The sequence below is a fragment of the Protopterus annectens genome, chromosome 3.part1 (assembly GCF_019279795.1).
Source record: "Protopterus annectens isolate FY-2018-M chromosome 3.part1, PAN1.0, whole genome shotgun sequence".
In the NCBI taxonomy this organism is placed as follows: Eukaryota; Metazoa; Chordata; order Ceratodontiformes; family Protopteridae; genus Protopterus; species Protopterus annectens.
Window position 1 is genome coordinate 1,855,074,195 of NC_056732.1, and position 20,704 is coordinate 1,855,094,898.

Below are 20,704 nucleotides of genomic sequence, written 5' to 3' on the forward strand. Positions count from 1 at the left end.
GTATACCCTGCCTTTTAATGTACTGTTCAATGGGGGGGTACTCTCATACATGTATACCCTACCTTTTAGTGCACTATTCGATGGGGGGGTACTATCATAGTCTACTATTCAATCGGGTATTATCATACATGTATACCCTACCTTTTAGTGCACTATTCAATGGGGTATTATCATACATGTATACCCTACCTTTTAGTGCACTATTCAATGGGGGGTATTATCATACATGTATACCCTACCTTTTAATGTAGTATTCAATGGGGGGTGGGTATTAACGTACATGTATACCCTACCCTTTAGTCTGCTATTCAATGGGGGGTATTATCATACATGTATACCCTACCTTTTAGTGCACTATTCATTGGGGGATTATCATACACGTATACCCTACCTTTTAGTGTAGTATTTAATTGGGGGATGTTTATTATCATACATGTATACCCTATACATTCTTAGTTGGAGCGCCTTCTTTGTGGAGTCTGTCTATCCTCCCTGCATTCGCATGGGTTTCCTCTGGGTGCTCCAGAGGGTTTGGGAAGGTGGCCTAATGGTTAAGGTGTTTGCCTTACAAACACAAGGTACAAGGTTTGAATCTCACAGGGGATAATTTTCTAGGCTTAAAATGGCTTGCAAGGTCAGTTAGCCTAGTACTAACCTATGAACCTATGAACCTATTCATTAGTGGGGTGTGAGCGGTGTTCCCACATACTGCTGTACTTTATTTACCAGTAAAGTCATACTGTTTGCTTTCTTCTTTATTTTATGCCATTCAGTTTGTCATTCCTCATATGTTTTCAGCTGTATGTAGCATATGACCTGGGTCACCTGGTGTCTTCTGATCATATTCAGTGTCACTTGGATGAACACAGGAACAGTTTGTTACAGATCTCTAAAAAGTGCACGTGCACTTAGTAAACATAACAGATATAAATAAGGGGAGGAGGAAAATACAAATGCAGTAAATTTCCTCTGCTGTATACGACGTACAGTGCAAACCGAAGAGTCTTGAGTCAGGACTGGATGTACCAACCTAACTTATTAAATATATTTACACACCCTTCCTCCTGTGCCTCCCTCCCTGCCTTACTTATGAATATTAATGAGTACATCCCCATGGTGTAAGGTTGCATTTCAGAGACGGACAGGAAGTGGCTGTTTAGTAAAAGACTTTTGGACGACAGCATTGTTGTCTGTGCAGCAGAATGTTACAGAATTCATTAGACCTGTGTGGGTTTTGTTGTTATTTTGGATCTTATCCCTTACAAGCAGCAGTTGTTCAGGTTCCTAAACAGTGTGGACCATGAGGACATTGAAACAAGAGACCATAAAGCTGGAGGTAAGATCTGTGCTCAAAAGAAAACATGCCCTCTGTGTACTGTTGACATTTGTTTTTCTAACCCCAAACCCAGAACAGGGGCATGGACTGTGTGTGTGTGTGTGTGTGTGTGCGTGTTTATGTGCACGTGGGGGAGGGGAGCATGAATCTGTAAACATCTCTGAGCTACCGGATCTGCATGGGGAACTGTCTTATATTACATAAATGTCCTTGTTTTTGTAATCCTAATCTGTAAAGGGTACCATGTTTTCTGTCTGCAGTGTGTGTTAGTAGGCCAGAAACAGAAAAACGAAGCTGCAGATATGGACTTGTTTATTACATGAAGTTGCAGAGGAACTGTTTTATATGAAATAAATATACTTTTTTTTATTCTAATCCTGCTCTGTAAAGAGAAACACATTCTTCTGTTTCTAATTTTGTTTGCGGTGGTGGGACTAGAATAAGAACCATGATGCTTGAGGCAATGGGATCTCTGGGAGAAACAGTATTTCTATAACTATGTATCACACAACTTACTGTAGCGGTGTAAGCTATACAGACACTTACAGACCAGGCTGAGCTCTATATCCCCATGATGAGTACATTCATGGATCTGTTTCTGCAGTCTTCTGCCTTTAATACAGGAGGCTGTGAGGCATTTGTTTGTCAGTCGACCAGACTTTGATTTTTTGGCCTATTTTATTCTAATTCTCCTGTCCTATGATTTTAATGTCTTTTGTAAGAGGCCAGGAAATCTTTCTGTAGTAAAAGTTCTGCCTCACAACTTCAGGGTTTAATATTTATTACTGACTAGAATTCTCTGTCCATATAGAGTGGACATGTTCTCCCTGTGTTTGTGTGGATTTCCTTTCGGTACTTAAAGATCACGTCCAACCATTTTTTACACATACCTTCAGTCTTTCTCTTGTGAGATAATAGGATGTCTTCCTGCTCTGCAAATCCAATTTACTGAATATTCTGTTGTTTCACTTTACTGTTATTTCCTGCCCACAAACTTTGGCTGTTCACAGACTTTTGAGGGCAGTACTTCCCTTCTCTGCATCGTCATGCTTGTCCCTGTGATTATGCAAAGTGGATCTTTGCAGCACTTCCTGCACTAGCAGGCTTGGTCTCCTCCCTGTGATTTTGTGTGAATAAGTAAGTAAATTGTGTTAATGCAACACAAGCTGAATGAACTTAATGGAACAGGTTTGGCATTGCATGCATTTTCCAGGCAAAATGGACTGTAAGCTATGAAACGGTTGTGTCTTTTCAGCTTTTCCCGGTTAGGGGTCGCCACAGCGGAACTCCGGTCCGCTAATGATTGGCAGTAGATTTTTACGTGCCAAGTTGCCAGCCCTGACGCACAACATTCAACGAAGGTACGCCCATTCACGCATGTCTCCACACAGAAGACGCTCTAGCTGAGAATCGAACAAGACAATGTCTTACTGTGAGGCGACAACGCTACCGCAGCACCACCACCGCAGCATTGTAAGCTATGAAACTAATATCTAGAAATAGTGACTGACTGTAATCCTCAGTGATTTACTAAAAAATTGAAAGTTTTACAAGGGACGGACAGGGTAAAAATATGAGGTAAATCCACGGTTTGTTTTTCAAAAATCATGGCAGATGAAAGATAAGATTCAGTGCCATTAGGTAGAAGTCAGAGACGATTAAGATTTATGGACTTTGTGCATGTGATATGATTGCGTGACAGTATTTTGCCACACAGAATGCATGTTGGTTTGAAGACCAGACTAACCAACAACATGTAACTAACCTTAAAATTGAAAAATTAGGCAACAATATAAGCTGCCACAGTCTGAAAATCCTCTCTCCATATACCTTTCACCCTCTTGGTAACTTGGCAATCGTCTGTGCTGACCCTAATGTGATGTCAGCATTTAGGAAGGAAGCAGAACTTCCTGCAGAGAAATCAATGTGGGTGGAACATGTTATGACTATGAAGGGCATGTATGCAGAAATCTTCCTTAAAAAGAAAGCAAGAATGCAAATGTAAATGACAGTTAGACAGTCAAATTAAGCAGCTACTGAAGAAATGCTGTTTAAGAACACATGGCTACTCTGATTTTTGTCAGTACCACCCAAAAACATATTGGTTGATCGGCTATACTAATTTATGTATTCTTTATGTCATTTCTTTGTATACTTATGTTTGTGTATATATATAAGTGGGTGTGTGTGTATATATAGGATATATATGTTTCTTTCTCTCTCTCTCTCTCTCTATAGATATATGTATATGTATGTATGTATATATATATATGTATATATATATATATATGTATATATATATATATATATATATATATATATATATATATACATATATATATATATATATATATATATATATATATATATATATATATATATATATATATATATATACATATATATATATATATATAAAAACATATAGACTAAACAGCAATCCAGCATGGTAGCAGTCACCACGGGCTGCAGGGATCTAAAAAGTACAGCAAAACAAAGCAGAAAAAAAAAAAGCAGTAGCCTAGGACCACAAATGCCATATCACTTTATTAAAAAGCAACTCAAAACAAACCCAGACTGGTTTCGCTACAGCTTCCTGTAAGGATCTGTGTTTGTTTGCTGCTGCTTTTTAATAAACTGATGCAGCATTTCTGGACCTCTGTTGCCGAATATATATATATATATACAGCCGCGGTGGTGCAGCGGTAGCGTTGTTGCCTCACAACAAGAGGTTCTCCAGTTCGATTCTCGACTGGAGTGCCTTCTGTGTGGAATCTGTATGCCCTCCCCTTGGTCGAGTGACATTCGAAAGACATGCGTGAATGGGCGTGCCTTTGTTGAAGGTTGGGCGTCGGGCTGGCAACTTGGCACCATAAAAATCTACTGCCAATCATTAGCGGACCGGAGTTCCACTGTGGCGACCCCTAACTGGGAAAAGCCGAAAAGACAAACAGCATATGTGTATATATATATATATATATATATATATATATATATATATATATATATGGGTCTACTTCCCCTGACCAAAAACTCAGTTACGCGAAAGTGCACTTCAGCGAAGAATGGTTCAATGAACCGTTAAGTAGCACAGGTACTGAAGCACATTACAGTGGGAAAGGGAGTTTACGTGTTTCCCCACTGTAGTGCGATCTCGGAGTTGATTGTACTAGTTTTGCTCAGGTAATCCTTTAACTTATTTTCAAATAATTTCATAGATTGTTGACTTCTACCTTCATTGGGAAGGGGTTTCCAAGAAGCTGGAGCAATCTTTGAGAAGGTTAAACCAAAGCAGGGTCCAGTTACAGTTAGATATTCTCTGAGGTTATGAGGTTGTGCTCTCATATTTAGGAGGGCAGTATTCTAACATAAAAGTGATTTTAATGTAGAAGTGACGATTTCTGCCAGGACTTAGTGGAGCTGAATGTGGGATGTGTTCTTTTTACCAATTTTATTGTAAGTACTGCAAGAAATATAATGTGACACATAATTAAACCAAATCTTTCCAGCATTAAAATTAGGAGGGCTCAGAATAAGTCTGTAGTCACATAAACAATGTCCAGTTTTGTTTCATACTACACTGCTGGACAAAAGTAATTTCTTTTTGCTTCTCGTCTGTATTTGAGGAGCTGCAGCATTTTACATTTATTTAAGTAATCTTTTGTTATCCAAGTAAATAGGCCATCCTGCATAGACCCTTTTCAGCTGTGACCTGGGCTACAAACAAGGTCACAGATCATCTTCTGTAACATACAGTGAACTGCAAAACAAAACTAACTACTCCTGTTTACAGTCAGCTTTAACACTAAAACTGTTTGAGCACTGTAAGTACGTAAAATATGCAGTCAGTTTTAAAGCATCCAACAAAGCCCTTCTATGACCTTGTTTAAGTATATCCTGGATGACTGGGTGGGAAACCGTAAATTCCTGACGGGTATTTCACCTATGACTCTGCTAGATATGGGAACCCAGCCACTGGGGATGCGCAAGCCAGTGCAGTTCTTCGTGCTGGCCCTAAGCCCGGATGAATGGGGAGGGTTATGTCAGGAAGGGCATCTGGCATAAAACTTTTGCCAAATTACATATGCAGACAACAATACAGATTTCCATACCAGATCAGTTGAGGCCGAGGTTAACAATGACCACCAACATGGTGTTGGTGGAAATTCAGCTACTGTTCGCCAAAGGAGAAGAAGAGGGGGAAGGTATGCCCGAAGGCAGGAAAAGAGGAGGACGATTAGGAGTGTGGTAGTGAGGGTAGAAACTTTGTTGCCAGTCTGACTGGTATAGGGAGAGAGCCAGCTGATATAATGGAGAGAGGGAAGGTTTATATATTGTGCCTGCAAGAGACCAGATGGAAGGGGAGTAAGGCTAAAGGTATCAGAGGTGGGTTCAAATTGTTCTACCGTGGTGTGGATGGGTGGAGAAATGGGGTAGGGGTTATCCTGAAGGAACAGCATCAAGAGTGTTTTGGATGTGAAAAGCATGTCAGACAAAGTGATGTTTATGAAGCTGGAAATTGATTGTGTAATGATGAATGTTGTTAGTGCATATGCTCCACAAGTTAAGGTGTGCGATGAATGAGAAAGAAAAATTCTGGAGTGAGTTGGATGAAGTGGTGTTTGTACCCAAGTGTGAGAGTGATGATTGGAGTGGATTTCAGTGGCCATGTTGGTGAAGAGAACAGAGGGGATGAGGAAGTGATGAGTAGGTATGGTGTTAAGGGGAGGAATACAGAAGGTCAGATGGTTGCATAAAGGATGGACATGGCTGTGGTGAATACATATTTTAAGAAGAGGGAGACTCATAGGGTGACATACAAGAGTGGAGGAAGATGCACACAGGTGGATTATATCCAATATAGGAGGGCCAGTCTGAAGGAGATTTAGGTTCATAGGTTCATAGGTTCGTACTAGGCTATCTGCCCAAGGGCATTTATAAGCCTAGCCCATAGTTATTTGGCTTTCGCCACCCCTTTAGTTTGAATAAAACTATGCCTATTATTTTGCTGTGCCTCTGTCAAGCAGTGACACTGAAGTAATCCCTGGGGTATATCTGCGATCCCCCATCCATTGGTCAAGATTCCTCTTGAACAAGGCCAGCGAGGTGCTCTGCCTCACATGTACCGGGATTTTGTTCCACAGCATAGGGAGTCTCTGGGTGATGAATCTGTCCCTCCAGCACGTTCTATTAATAACCGTGTCAAGGTTTAAGTCTCCCGCCCTTGTGGTTCTGAGGGATCTAGATTTTTTGAGGTGAAGCATATTCATCAAATCAGGGTTTGACATGGCCTTATATGTCAGGCACAGGTCACCTCTGAGCAAGCGGTATGAGACTGAATAGAGCTGGAGTTCTTTCAGTCGGGCAGCATAAGACATATTTTTGAGACCCTTTATTCTTTTGGTGAGGAACTTTTGGGGCCTTTCCAGCTGCTGCAGGTGTCGGGTCAGATACATTCCGAATGGGGCATTGTACTCAATCATAGTTCTAATGAGTGATGAGTACAGGGGGACGATGACCTCCCTTGATCTAGATGTGAATCCCTTCATGATCAGGTGGGCAATGTAGAAGGTTTTCCTAACTACTTTAGCGACATGAGTGTCAAACGAAAGGCTACTGTCAACCTGGGTCCCCAGATCCCTGATGATTTCTTCTGTGCTCAGTGGATTGCCACCTATATGGTAGCTAGGGGTAACCTTGTTTTTCCCGAAGGGTATGACTATGCATTTCTTGGCATTTAACTTTAGGTCATGGCTCTGGCACCAGTTATCCGTTTCTGTGAGGCCCTTCTGAAGGATATCTGTGTCAGATGTGTTTTCGACTATGGCGCCCAGTTTGCAGTCATCTGCAAACTTTGTCAGCCATAACCCTCCTGTGTTTGCTTGTACTTCAGAAAAGTAGATGCTGAACAAGAGTGGACCCAGGACTGATCCCTGTGGGACACCACTTGTGACAGGTTTTGAGTCTGACATGGTTCCAGCAACTCTGACCCTGTGGGCTCTGTCACTTAGCCAGTTTGCAACCCATCTTGTGATGTATGGGTTTACATTCAAGCTGATGAGTTTTTCGATGATACCTGAGTGGGGTATTGTGTCGAAGGCCTTTGCCAGGTCAAGGTAGGCTGTATGGACTGCCTTTTCCTCATCAATGGCCTTGGTGACTGTCTCGAAAAAGTCAACCAAGTTTAAAAGGCATGATCTGCCTTTGACAAAGCCAAACTGGGTTGGATCCAAAGTCTGCAAGTTCCCTATGTCTTTATTTATGAGTTCCATTATGATCCTCTCCATGGCTTTGCAGATAAGGCTTGTCAAGCTAATGGGACGGTAATTTCCAGGGTCGGTGGAGGCACCGCCTTGTGAAGTGGGACCACAGTCGCCGGCACCACTCCTTGGGTACGTATCCTGAGGTGAGGCTAAGATTAAACAGCTGTCCTAACTGCGGGTTTAATTCCTCATTGAGTTCATGGAGCACACAGCCGGGACACCATCCGGTCCCATGGATGCTGTGTTTTTGCTTTGGAGAGAGCAGTTCTCACCTGGGTGTTGGAGCTGTTTGGGGGCTACAATCCTCTGGTATAGATATCTCTCCTTTGGGGAGGGGAGAAGTTTGCACTGAACCTGTCAGCCAGTATGTTGGCAATGTGTGTAGGTTCAGTAATCTTCACATCATTTTGAACTAATTCTGAGCATATCTGGGAGTTTCCTCCTAGGTTTCTAACATAGCTAAAGAAGGTCTTATGATTGTCTTTTGAGTCCTTGGCGATTTTTCTCTCAAAATTTGCCTTGGATGATTTTATGAGAGCTCTTAGTTTTTTACTTATAATGATCAAAGGTGTCTTACCTTTCAAGGATTTTGCTCTATCTTGTAGTAGCTTCCTCCTTTTGTTGTAGAGCTTGTTTATGGCTGGGGTCCACCAGACTGGACGCTTGCCTTTGGTACAAAGAGTCTTAGTTTTGTTTGGGATTGCCTGATCCATGCAGTCCTGTAGGTGCTGGTAGAAGGCATTTGTAAGTGATTCAGCGGTTTGAGTAATGTTTACCACTGGCTCAGGGGCCTTAAAGGAGACCACATTAGTTTTAGAAGTGTGAAGTCGGCTTTTGAGAAGTTTTTCACTGTGGTCTTTTTATTTCAGGTGGGGCGGGATGAGGACCTCCAGCGAGATTAGTTTATGATCTGATCTCACCAGTGAGGGGTATACTTCGGTGTTGAACATTTTGATCCCATGTTCGTGATGATGAGATCAAGTATGTTTTCTCCTCTTGTGGGGATGGTGACTAGTTGTTCCATGGCATTTGAGTTTATGAACTCCAGGAACCTTTGGGCTAGAGTGTTTGGGCTTGAGTAGTGTTCCCAGTCTATATTAGGGTAGTTGAAGTCACCTAGTATGATGGTGTTTGGAGATACATTTATCCCTCCATTGTTTTCAGGAAGGCCATGTGAGGTTCCTGAGTTTGAGAGGGTGGCCTGTAACATGCTACAAATTGCAGAGCAGTCTTGCCTATGGTTAATTGCACCTGGATGGTCTCCGATGCATCGTGCGTTGCCACCAACCTTGAGGTGTGGGTGTCCTTTATGAATATGGACACCCCTCCTTTCTTGGTGTTGTCCGGATTTTGGGGCCGGAACGCATGATATGAGGTGAAACCTGCTAGTGCTGGGGTGCTCTCAGGAGCCTTGAACCAGGTTTCTGTCACAGCACAGACATCGATGTTCTCCATACTGAGAAGGGCCTCGAGTGCGTGCATCTTGAGATTGAGACTTCTGGCATTGAGCAGCATTACCCTTAGTTTTTACTTTTTGTGTTCTAGGGTGGTAGGTTTAGAATTTGAGCCTTGCCTAAAAAAGGCACTATGGGGGTGGCAAGAGCCTTTGCCAATATCCGGAAGCCTAGGGGTGACAGGTGCAAGCCGTCCCTTGCGAAGCAGCGTGGCTTGTCCAGCATGTCATCCCAGGCAGACAGACATTGGATCCCCTTTGAATGACACCAGAATTTAAGCCAATTACCAAAGCTGATCATCTTATCACTGTATTGTGGCATCATTCTAGGTGAAGGTAGGATACTGCTCAAGGTCAGGGTCATACCTGCCTGGGCTACATAATCAGAGAGCTCCTCAATGTCTCTTTTCATGTAGTCCAAGGAGGTACGTCTCAGGTCGTTGACACCAGCGTGGACAATGACTGAGTCGTACTTGTACCTGCTGTTGAGAGACCTGAGTGCTTGTGTTATGTGGCGGATTCTAGCGCCCGACAGGCAGCTTACTGTGACCTTCTCCTTACTCAGTCTGGTGAGCGGGACGTCAGTGTGTCTGACTATGGAGTCACCTATGACAAGTATGTTTGGTGTTGTATTTGGCCTTCAGGGCAGTGACTGCTTTGCACACTGATTTTGTTGTTTATGTGTTGTTTGTGTGCTGTATTGAGTTTGCAGTTGCTTGGGTGTCTGCTTTGGAGGCCTCTGCTGTTTAGGTAAATTTTTACTCAGAGCCTCCGAGTATGTCTTAGTGTGTTTATGTGTTTGATTCAGTGGTGTGGTTGAGTTATGTGAGACTGGTATTGTGGTGTGTGTAGTTGCCTTCTCCTCCTGCCTGGTCTTGCCAGTCCTGAGTTGAGAGAGCTCAGCCTCCAGTCTGGCTAAATAGCTGCATCTCTCACAAGTGTTAGTGTTACGTGGGAGGAGGAGAGGGTTGTCCGTGTACATGAGACAATTGTAACATTTCAACTGTAAAGTGGTGACAGGAGAAGGTGTAGTTAGGCAGCAGATGATGGTGGTCTGTAGTGTGACACTGGTGATCAAGAAGAGGAGGAGTGTGAGAGCAGTGCCAAGGATCAAATGGTAGAAGTTGAAAAAGTGTGATTGTGAGGTGGAGTTCAGGGAAGAGTTAAGACAGGCACTGGGTGGCAGTGAAGAATTACCAAATAGCTGGGTAACTACAGCAGAGCTGGTAAGAGAGACCGCAAGAAAGGTGCTTGGTGTGACATTGCAGAGAGGAAGGAGGACAAGGAGACCTGGTGGTGGAATGAGGAAGTATAGAACAGTATACAGAGGAAGAGGTTGGTGAAAAAGTGGGATTGTCGGAGAGATGAAGAAAGTAGACAGGAGTATAAGATGAGGCATATGATGAAGGCAGAGGTGGAGAAGGCTAAGGATAAGGCACATGGAGACTTGTATGAAAGATTCGACACTAGGGAGGGAGAAAAGGACCTGTACTGATTGGCTAGACAGAGGGACCGAGCTGGGAAAGATGTGCACCGGGTAAGGGTGATAAAGGATAGTGAGGAAAAAATACTCACAAGCAAGGAGAGTATGGTTTCACACTGGGAAAGAGCACTACAGACGTGATATTTGCTCTGAGAGTGTTGATGGAGAAGTACAGAGAAGGTTAGAAGGAGTTGCATTGTGTCTTTGTGGACTTAGAGAAAGCATATGTCAGGGTGCATAGAGAAGAGTTGTGGTACCGTATGAGGAAGTTGGGAGTGACAGAGAAGTATGTAAGAGTGGTAGAGGATGTGTACAAGGGTAGTGTGATAGTGGTGAAGTCTGCGGTAGGAGTGACAGATGCGTTTAAGGTGGAGGTTGGATTTCATCAATGATCAGCTCTGAGCCCTTTCTTATTTGCAGTGGTGATGGACAGGTTGACAGACGAGATCAGACAGGAGTCCCCATGGATTGTGATGTTTGCAAATGACATTGTGTTATATAGTGAGATTAGGGAACAGGTTAAGGAGACCCTGGAGAGGTGGAGATATGCTCTACAGAGGAGAGGAATGAAGGTCAGCAGGACTAAGAATATGTGTGTGTGTGAATGAGAGGGATGATAGAGGAATAGTGAGAATGCAGGAAGTAGAGTTAGCGAAGGTGGATGAGTTTAAAAACTTGGGATCAACAATTCAGAGTAATGGTGAGTGTGGAAGAGAGGTGAAGAAGATAGTGCAGGCAGGATGGAGTGGGTGGAGAAGAGTGTCACAAGTGATTTTTGACAGAAGGGTACCAGTAAGAGTGAAAGGGAAGGCCTACAAGAGGGTAGTGAGACCAGCTATGCTATATGGGTTGGAGACGGTGGCATTGACAAAAAGGCAGGAATCAGAGCTGGAGGTGGCAGAGTTAAAGATGTTAAGATTTGCACTGGGTATGATGAGGATGGAAAGGATTAGGAATCAGTATATTAGAGGGTCAGCTCAGGTTGGACGGTTTGGAGACAAAGCCAGAGAGGCAAGATTGCGTTGGTCTGGACATGTGCTATGGAGGGATGCTGGGTATATTGGGAAAAGGATGCTAAGGATGGAGCTGCCAGGGAAGAGGAAAAGAGGAAGGCCTAAGATAAGGTTTATGGATGTGGTGAGAGAAGACATGCAGGTGGTTGGTGTGACAGAGCAAGATGCAGAGGACAGGAAGAAATGGAAACAGATGACCTGCTGTGGTGACCCGTAATGGGAAGAGACGAAAGAAGAAGTCGACTCTCCTAGATATGGGCAGTCGTCGCTAGCTAAGTGAGTTTAGGCAAGATTCTTTATATTGGGTTTCTGTAATATTATATTGGGTACACATGGCTAGGCTTATAAAGACCTTTGGGTCAGTAGCCCAGTAACCACTTAAGAATCTATAAAACTAAAACTGTTATAGTACCATAAGTACGTAAAATATACAGTCAGATTTAACTCTAAACCTGTTAGAATACCATAAGTACATAAAATATGCAATCAGCTTTAACACTAAAACAGAGCACCATTTAGTACATAAAATATACAGTCAGGTTTAACACTAAAACTGTTATAGTACCATAAATACGTAAGATATACAGTCAGCTGTAAGATATAGAGTCAGCTTTAACACTAAAACAGAGCACCATTTAGTACATAAAATATACAGTCAGGTTTAACACTAAAACTGTTATAGTACCATAAATACGTAAGATATACAGTCAGCTGTAAGATATACAGTCAGCTGTAAGATATACAGTCAGCTGTAACACTAACCTATTAGAGTACCATAACTGTGTAAAATTTTCAGTCAGTTAAAACTATTAGAGCACAGTAAGTTCATAAATATACAGTCAGCTTTAACACTAAAACAGAGCACCATTTAGTACATAAAATATACAGTCAGCTGTAACACTAAAACTGTTATAGTACCATAAATACGTAAGATATACAGTCAGCTTTAACACTAAAACTGTTATAGTACCATAAATACGTAAGATATACAGTCAGGTTTAACACTAAAACTGTTATAGTGCCATAAATACGTAAGATATACAGTCAGGTTTAACACTAAAACTGTTATAGTACCATAAATACGGAAGATATACAGTCAGGTTTAACACTAAAACTGTTATAGTACCATAAATACGTAACATATAAAGTCAGGTTTAACGCTAAAACTGTTATAGTACCATAAATACGCAAGATATACAGTCAGGTTTAACACTAAAACTGTTATAGTACCATAAATACGTAAGATATACAGTCAGGTTTAACACTAAAACTGTTATAGTACCATAACTACATAAGATATACAGTCAGGTTTAACACTAAAACTGTTATAGTACCATAAATACGTAAGATATACAGTCAGGTTTAACACTAAAACTGTTGCTGCACCATAAGTATATTAAATACATATAATGTATTATTGCTGTTTGGCGTTGTTTGTAATAGCCATCTCAGTCACTGGAAGTAGCCAGTAAGTTAGGTTACTAAAAATTACTACGGCCGTGATGCTTCTATGGTGCCGAATACAGGACAAAGGGGGTTTGAAACTACATAAAGTGGCAGAGTTATAGTTAAAAATTACTCAAAGTTAAGACTGGTACTGTGTATGTGTGTGGCGTATGTGCACTGTAGCTTCACGATTTTAAATTTCGCGGTTATGGGGTTTCGGTATTTAAAGGTTTCGGCTATGTAATTTCGAAATACTGAAATTCGTGATTTCAGTATTTCGGGATTACATAGTGAATATATATACATATATATATATATATATATATATATATATATATATATATATATAAAATGTATGTATATATATATATATATATATATATATATATAATATATATATATATATATATATATATATATATATATATATATAAAAATTTATATATATATATATATATATATATATATATATATATATATATATATATATATATATATATATATATATATATATATATATATATATATATATATGTATATATATGTCCCGTAAGTTTACACAGCAAATAACACAGTTTAAGGGTGCTGAGAAAAGAGTCTCTAATACTAAGATTTCTTCTTGGGTTCTCAATAAGAACATTTCTAGGCGTTCTCTCTGTTATTCTTCCTGTGTATACAGAATATCTTCCCCAGAATTGCTGCTTTGCTCAGCACCTTCCCTTATGTACGGGTGAAGGTTCCTCCAGACCCTCCCTCTCTTTCTCTCCCTCTGTGACTTGGCTTCTGTTAGCCCTGTGCACTTCATTCATTGACTCAGCTGTAGTTAACGAAAACAATATTCTCTTTAAAGAGACTGGATCTTCTTTGCAATAGAGTAGTGCAACACTGTTACATACACTGCTTACACAATCTTATTTGCACTTTTGGGTCAGCTTTATTCTTCTTACCTGTGAAAACTGCCACAATGCACCCCCCCTCAGCTTGAAACCCTTAGTTTCATATCATTTGGGTGGGCTGTGAACCCAGGACAGAGGATCTGCTTTATGGTGGGTCAAACCAGGCCACTGCATTTCTGTACTACTGGATGAGTGTGACCCTTCGAGTTCAAGCAGGATTCTTGCTTTCTGCAACCTTTTTACTACTTCTTCAAATATATTCACTGGGCTACTGTCCAGTTTTCTATCGCTGATCTGCCTCCTACAATCACTATAACCCCCATTTGTTCCCCTTAGGTTTTGGGACTTGACACTAAAGGGTACTCATTCTGTGATCCCTTCTCAATGTCTGTGTGAAAGCGTTTTATTACTTTATGCAGAATCCTTTTGTGATCCCTCCTCTATGTCTGTGTGAAATTATTTCCTTATTACTTTTATGTATAACCTTTTTGTGATCCCCCCTCTGTCAGTGTGAAATCGTTTCTTTATTACTTTATGTAGAACCTTTTTGTTGTCCCTTCTATATGTCTGTGTGAAATCGTTTCTTTATTACTTTATGTAGAACCTTTTTGTGATCCCTTCTATATGTCTGTGTGAAATCGTTTCTTTATTACTTTATATATAACCTTTTTTTTTTTTGAAGCTGTGATATTTTCTAAGGTTTCAAGGTAATATTTTTTCTGGAATATTCTTAATGCAGTGTGGAATCACATTTGCCCCACCAAACAGTGGTAAAAATGCTTCTCAGCTCCCTAACAGACCTTTATCTTGTTTCTGTGCCTCAGATAATGTATCAGTCACGCTGTACTGCAAGCATAGAAGTCAACTTTCTTCCTCAGGTTTACTAATCTCTGCTGCTAGCTTCCTCTTTTCCTCAGGTTGCGAACCTCTGCTGATTAACTACTGGTTCATATTTCCTTGTCATCTCCTACCTGTTTGTCTAACTCTGTAGTTCACTTCATTCGTTATTTTAAATGGGCCTGGCCTGCCTTTTTTCCCAAATACAAGTGTTCTGATCTCTCCAGCTTTAAATTCCCTGCCTGTTTGTATTTTTTCATACATCCCATGCTGTATAGTTTGGCATCTTTCTTTAACATTTTTAAGTGGGGTTCTCTCTCCTTCCCTAGCTTCTCTTGTAATGTCTCATACAAATGTACAGAGTAGCTGGTTACTTTACGAGTAACAGAAATGTCTTCTTTCACAGACAACACCGTGCACACACTCTGCATTTTACGCTGTGAACTACCTTTGCCTTATGAACACTCGCTTGTGCACACGGTTGTGCACACAGTTTGTTTGTTGCCTGTACAAGAATCAGTACATTTTCTGCCTAAAGTTCCTTGCCTTTCTCACACTGTTTACTTTTGTCAGAAAATTCACTGCACTGGGTTTTTCTGGAAGACAAACTGTTGCCTGCAAATTTTTTTATACTGCCATTTAAAGGGACTTTACACTCACAAAACTATCGCTTTTGTTTTCATTTGCATCTTTAAAACCCACTTGTTTTGTTTTCCATCCACAGGTTCAGTTTTTCTATAGGTATGATAACTTTGAATTTTCAATGTATTGTGTTAGATTTGGCATTGTAAAGGTGATATCTAACATTTTCTGATTTAGAAGTGGAATTGTGTGAAATAATTAAATAATGATAACTTTGAACTGTGGTATTTTCTTGTTAGAGTCCACCACAAGTACACATATGATATAGTCATTGTACATGTGGGTGTAAGTAACTTTTTTGATGAACAAACAGCCAGCACACAAAAAGTCAACACAATATCATAGTTTAATAGCCACCAAGGGGGGGGGGGGGAACAATGTCCAACTGGAACTGTCAGCAAACCGGTTTTGGCAAAATTGCCTTCATCAGTGCGATAACAGACATCATATCCACACCATTTAAATAAACAAAGACTTCATATCATTGGTGGTTAAAGATTTTCATTGCCTGGTGAGGAAAGTCCCCCGAGTCTAACTGTCCATCTCTGTTTTTTAATATTTAAGATGTGATGCCATCCTGCCTTATCTCTCCTATTAAGCATGATTTTGTCAATAACTAGAAAACTAAACTTGGCTGTAGGATGCCTAATAGTGTGTTTAAACAAAGCACTAGAGGTACAGGCACATCTACCATCACTAAGGTGTTCGGAAATGCACATTTTCAAAGGATGAGGCATTAGTCTTGATATAAAATGTGGAACAGGTGCATGTAACTAAATAAATCACTCACTCTGACCCACAATTCCCAAAAACACGAATATCATAAACATGAGGAGTGTTGTGAGAGGAAGATTTTTGGCTTTGTAAATATATTTGCAAAAACTGCAGTGTCCACAAGGTTGACACCGTGAAAACAACTGGTCATCCAGTGTAGCTTGTTGTGAAACTGCTCCAACACCACTAAGTTTTATAATGATTGAACCATCCACCCAACATCTTACCCCTTCTATATGAAAAGAGGAATTTAGAAGATTTCAGATCTCTCAAGATGTCATCAGATGACAAAATTCCCCAATGTTTCTGGGTAAGGTCAATAAAAGAAGATGTATTGCTACCAAAATTAGCAACTAATCTGGGTTGAGATGTCACAACTTTATGCGGTTTGTACTTCAGTAGTTCTGATCTGTCAAGGCTACCAACCATTTCCACTTGAGTTGACCACATCACCATATGTATAGCCTCTGGTACAAAACCATTTTACCAAAGCTTGTTCCTGTTGGACTAACACCTGATCCAAAGAACGGATCCTGCAAAGTCTCATAAATTGAGATTTAGATATATTTGAATTATGTGCCGTGGATGACAACTGCTGGCATGTAGTACGGTATGAAACTGAGGATATTTCCTATACACTCAACTAGCCAACATACCATTATTTTGTAACTGAATTTCAGTGTCTAAAAATGTAATCTGTGTACGATGATAGTGGCTGTAAAATGTATACCCCATTTATTTTCAGTAAAGTACTGAACAAATTCATGTAAATAATCCAAATCTGAAAACCAAACTTGCCAGTAATCATCTAAGTATTACTGGCAAATATCTATGGATTCCAAAATGATATTATGACTAAAATCATAAATAACCTGTTCTTCAATATATCCTATGAACAGATCTGCATAAATTAGGGCAAAATATGCCCCTATAGCAGTCCCCTTGAGCTATAAATAGCATTCATCTTTAAAATAGAAGACATTTTTAGTTAGCACATGCTCAGTGAGACATATCAAAAATTTACTGAATCCTGGTTTATATAATGAAGCACGATTCAATCAATATTCCAGGGCGAATAAACCTGCCCAATGGGGAATATTGGTATATAAAGCTGATATGTCCAAGGTACATAAGTACCACCTTTTTTCATTGTGCATATTCTTGATAATATTCAAAAACTCAGTCGTGTCTTGGATACAAGTAAATGACTTTAGACATACCTCCCTGAACTTTATGAAGAGGGACCTGATGGAGCTCTTGGAATATGTGTCTGAGACAGGTAAGAACCTAGCCTTGAGCAGTAACCTGCCATCACCAATAGTGATGCCATATTATGAAAAGATTTATAGTGCTAACTGGAATAACCTGGTCAAAAATAATGAATAAATAAACAAAGTCCTTCTGGGATTCACATTCACCTACTAGTCATTACAGATTCAAGGGCCTCTTTATATTGTGACCATAAAGTAAGTAAAATGGCAATACATGTACTACTCTGAATTAAACTGATAATGCTGTCAATCTGGTCTTTCTTCACCAGACCATTTACTTGTAGATGGTAATGGGCAGTCTTCAGTTGCTTTAGCCTATTATGATTCCCCAAGCAGATCAACAGATCTCATATGAAGTTAGCACCTCTGGCTATTGGTATTTCTAAACAAACCTACCTAGCTGGAATTATGACAGTGTAGTTGCCATCTTCTTTGCTTCACTACAGGACCGATCCACTGCCAAAGGATACCTAGAATCATAGTCAGACACTGAGATACCTTCAATGACTGGGATACAAAGAGGTCCCACAATGTCCATGGCTACCGCTTGAAATGGTTCCTCAATAACAAGGGAAGGCTCCAGGCCTATTAGCCTAGTACACACCTATGAACCTTTGTAGACTCCAAAACAGAGTTGATTTTATCTCCTGCTTGCTCACCTTTTGGTGCTGCTTACGTGTCTTACAATACACCTTTATGATATTTTACAACACCACGCCAATAAAATAAAAATTGGCAAAGGCCTCCTTTTCTGTACATCATGTTCACAGGTTCAGAAGTACCTTTTAGTTGGCCCCTTGTGACTACCAACTTCTGTTTCACTTCTTAATCTAGCCTTTCATTCTGTGTACACTAATCCCTTGTCCCAGTATCTGGACTCCCCCTCCCTTTCAGAATCGGGAGCCCCCTGAGCTAGCTCCATCGAGTCCTTTATGGTGGGACCAATGATCTGTGCCAATATGGAATCTCTCTCCTTTTGCCTGTGAAACCTGCTGTGGTGGTTTCGACTGCCCCTTGACTTCACTTATACCCATTTGGAGTTGTAAGTAAAGCCCTGCTGTCACTGCACAGTCCTGCTGGCCAGATAGAGGTCACTCTTGTTATCCGTAACATCAGCTGTGATGAATCCCCAGTATGTTAATCAGATTCTCATACAGGTTCGTAGGTGTATACTAGTCTAACAGTTATTAGTGCCTTTATAAGCCTAACCATGCATGCCAAATGTATCCCCAAGTTAATGTGCCTTAGAGGTTAAAGTAAAGGTTGTATCTTAGCTAGGGTATGATCTAATGGTTCCCTCTGTCCATCAGAGATATAGGTGCCAGACTTGGGGTGAAGTTTCGATTTCCCATCCACTGGCCTCGTTACACTTGAATAGGGTTAGGAAAGGACTGTGCTTCACATAGATGGGAAGTCTATTCCAGAGAATAGGAATTCCCTGAGATATATATCTGCATATCCAATGTGTCCTGTTTATGTTGTAAGCAAGGTGCAGGTCCTTAGATCTTGATGTTCTGATGCTGTTCATTTTGAGAATATGCAAAAGCCCCATCAGAGCAGGATTCAAACATGCCTTGTATGTCAGGCATGGATCACTTTTTAGCAGTATGTAGGAAAAAGGATGTAGAGATAGGGCTTTGATCTGTATAGCGCATTGTGTTTACACCCTGTATTCATTTTGTGAAGAACCTCTGCGGACATTCCAGTTGTTGCATGTGCCCGGTCCGGTATATACCAAAGGAGGTATTAAACTCCATGACAGGTCTGATGAGGGCTGAATATAGTGAATCAATTACTTCCCTGGACTTAGATTCCATGTCCTTACCTGTGAGCTGAGTGACATAGAATGATTTTCTTACTACCATGTTGCTCAAAGGTCAGAGGGTACCTAGGATCATATTCAGCTGCTTTTTGCTCATGATGTAAAGGGGTCCTCATTTAGACTATTGTCTGTGTGTTCACTTATAACATCTTCCAGCATTTCAAAAGTAGTAGTCTGGCATCATTTCACCACCTTTTAAATGAATAACTTACTTCTAGAAGGAATTCACTGACACTGTGATCTGCGTTTATTATGTGTTCTGCAAGCTTTTACCTGTAAACTTAAGATGTTAATTTCTAACATTAACAAGTAACATACTTTATTTTTAAATAAACAAGGCAGTTAGGATCACTCAGCTTTTTCTCACCATGCACTGCCCACTCCATGAGAATAGGAAGTTAAAAAAAACTCATCTATTTTTATGGTCTCTTTGTGCTGATTACACATGCATTCAAATGCTGAAATGTAATTATCAAAGTCATCCCCATGTTTATACAGAAAGAACATTTAGCAGTTACCTTGATTTTAAGGGTTGTGGTTTTTAATCCCTGCTACTGATATCCATCTGATGAGGACAGAGCACACCTTTATCTGCAGATACTGTTTCTTTCTTTCTAAAACCTTTGGATGAAATGTTAAACCAAGGCCCCATCTGCTTAAGTTGGATGTAAAAGATCTCATGGTAGATATCAGAAAAGGTAGCGTAAGTTCCCAGATGCCCTGGACAATTTTCTCTAGTAGTATAAATACCACCTTGCATCTCCCTGAAAAGAGACTACTAACCTAGTGGGACTAACCCAGTCAACAAATGACATGTAAAGTACTTAAAACAACTAACCTAGTGGGACTAACCCAGTCAACAAATGACACGTAAAGTACTTAAAACAACTAATCTAGTGGGACTAACCCAGTCAACAAATGACACGTAAAGTACTTAAAACTACTAACCTAGTGGGACTAACCCAGTCAACAAATGACACGTAAAGTACTTAAAACAACTAACCTAGTGGGACTAACCCAGTCAACAAATGACACATAAAGTACTTAAAACAAAACTCTGTCTTTCTCTTCTTAATTCCTTTGTAGTTCAGGCTATTTCATTCAGTTGTCTGCTTTGAAACATTTCACCTCCAACACCAGCTCCAGCTTCCACAGTTCTGGCTTCATTTTGAAACCATCTGGGACATAATAAATTGTCTTTGTGTTTTTGCATGCTGCACACTCACAGGTTCAGTGGAATGGGCTTTAACTGTACACAAGGCACGTCATTCTTAGACAATTATACCTTTTGTTAGTACAATATTTTTTACCCCTAACAGTAAACGTCTAACCTACTTCCATATATCTGCAATATGAGCAGCAACTTTCACGTTTATACATACCAGTGGTTTTTGACACAGGGGTCTTAACTCTCTCCAACAGATTTTTGAGGTTGAGTCCTCTTTTATAAGTGATCTTAGGGGACGAT

The 20,704-nt window shown here is 40.4% G+C and overlaps 1 protein-coding gene across 3 annotated transcripts in view; it reads left to right on the top strand.

Annotated features, from left to right (window-relative positions):
* The first annotated feature begins 1,148 nt into the window (after window positions 1–1,148).
* LOC122798765 (zinc finger protein 93-like) overlaps window positions 1,149–20,704 on the top strand; it is a 276,097-nt gene continuing 256,541 nt past the window's right edge. For all 3 annotated transcript variants that reach the window (XM_044067876.1, XM_044067874.1, XM_044067873.1), the window contains exon 1: window positions 1,149–1,336. The gene's annotated coding sequence lies outside the window, so the exon portion shown is untranslated. The remainder of the gene's footprint in view (window positions 1,337–20,704) is intronic.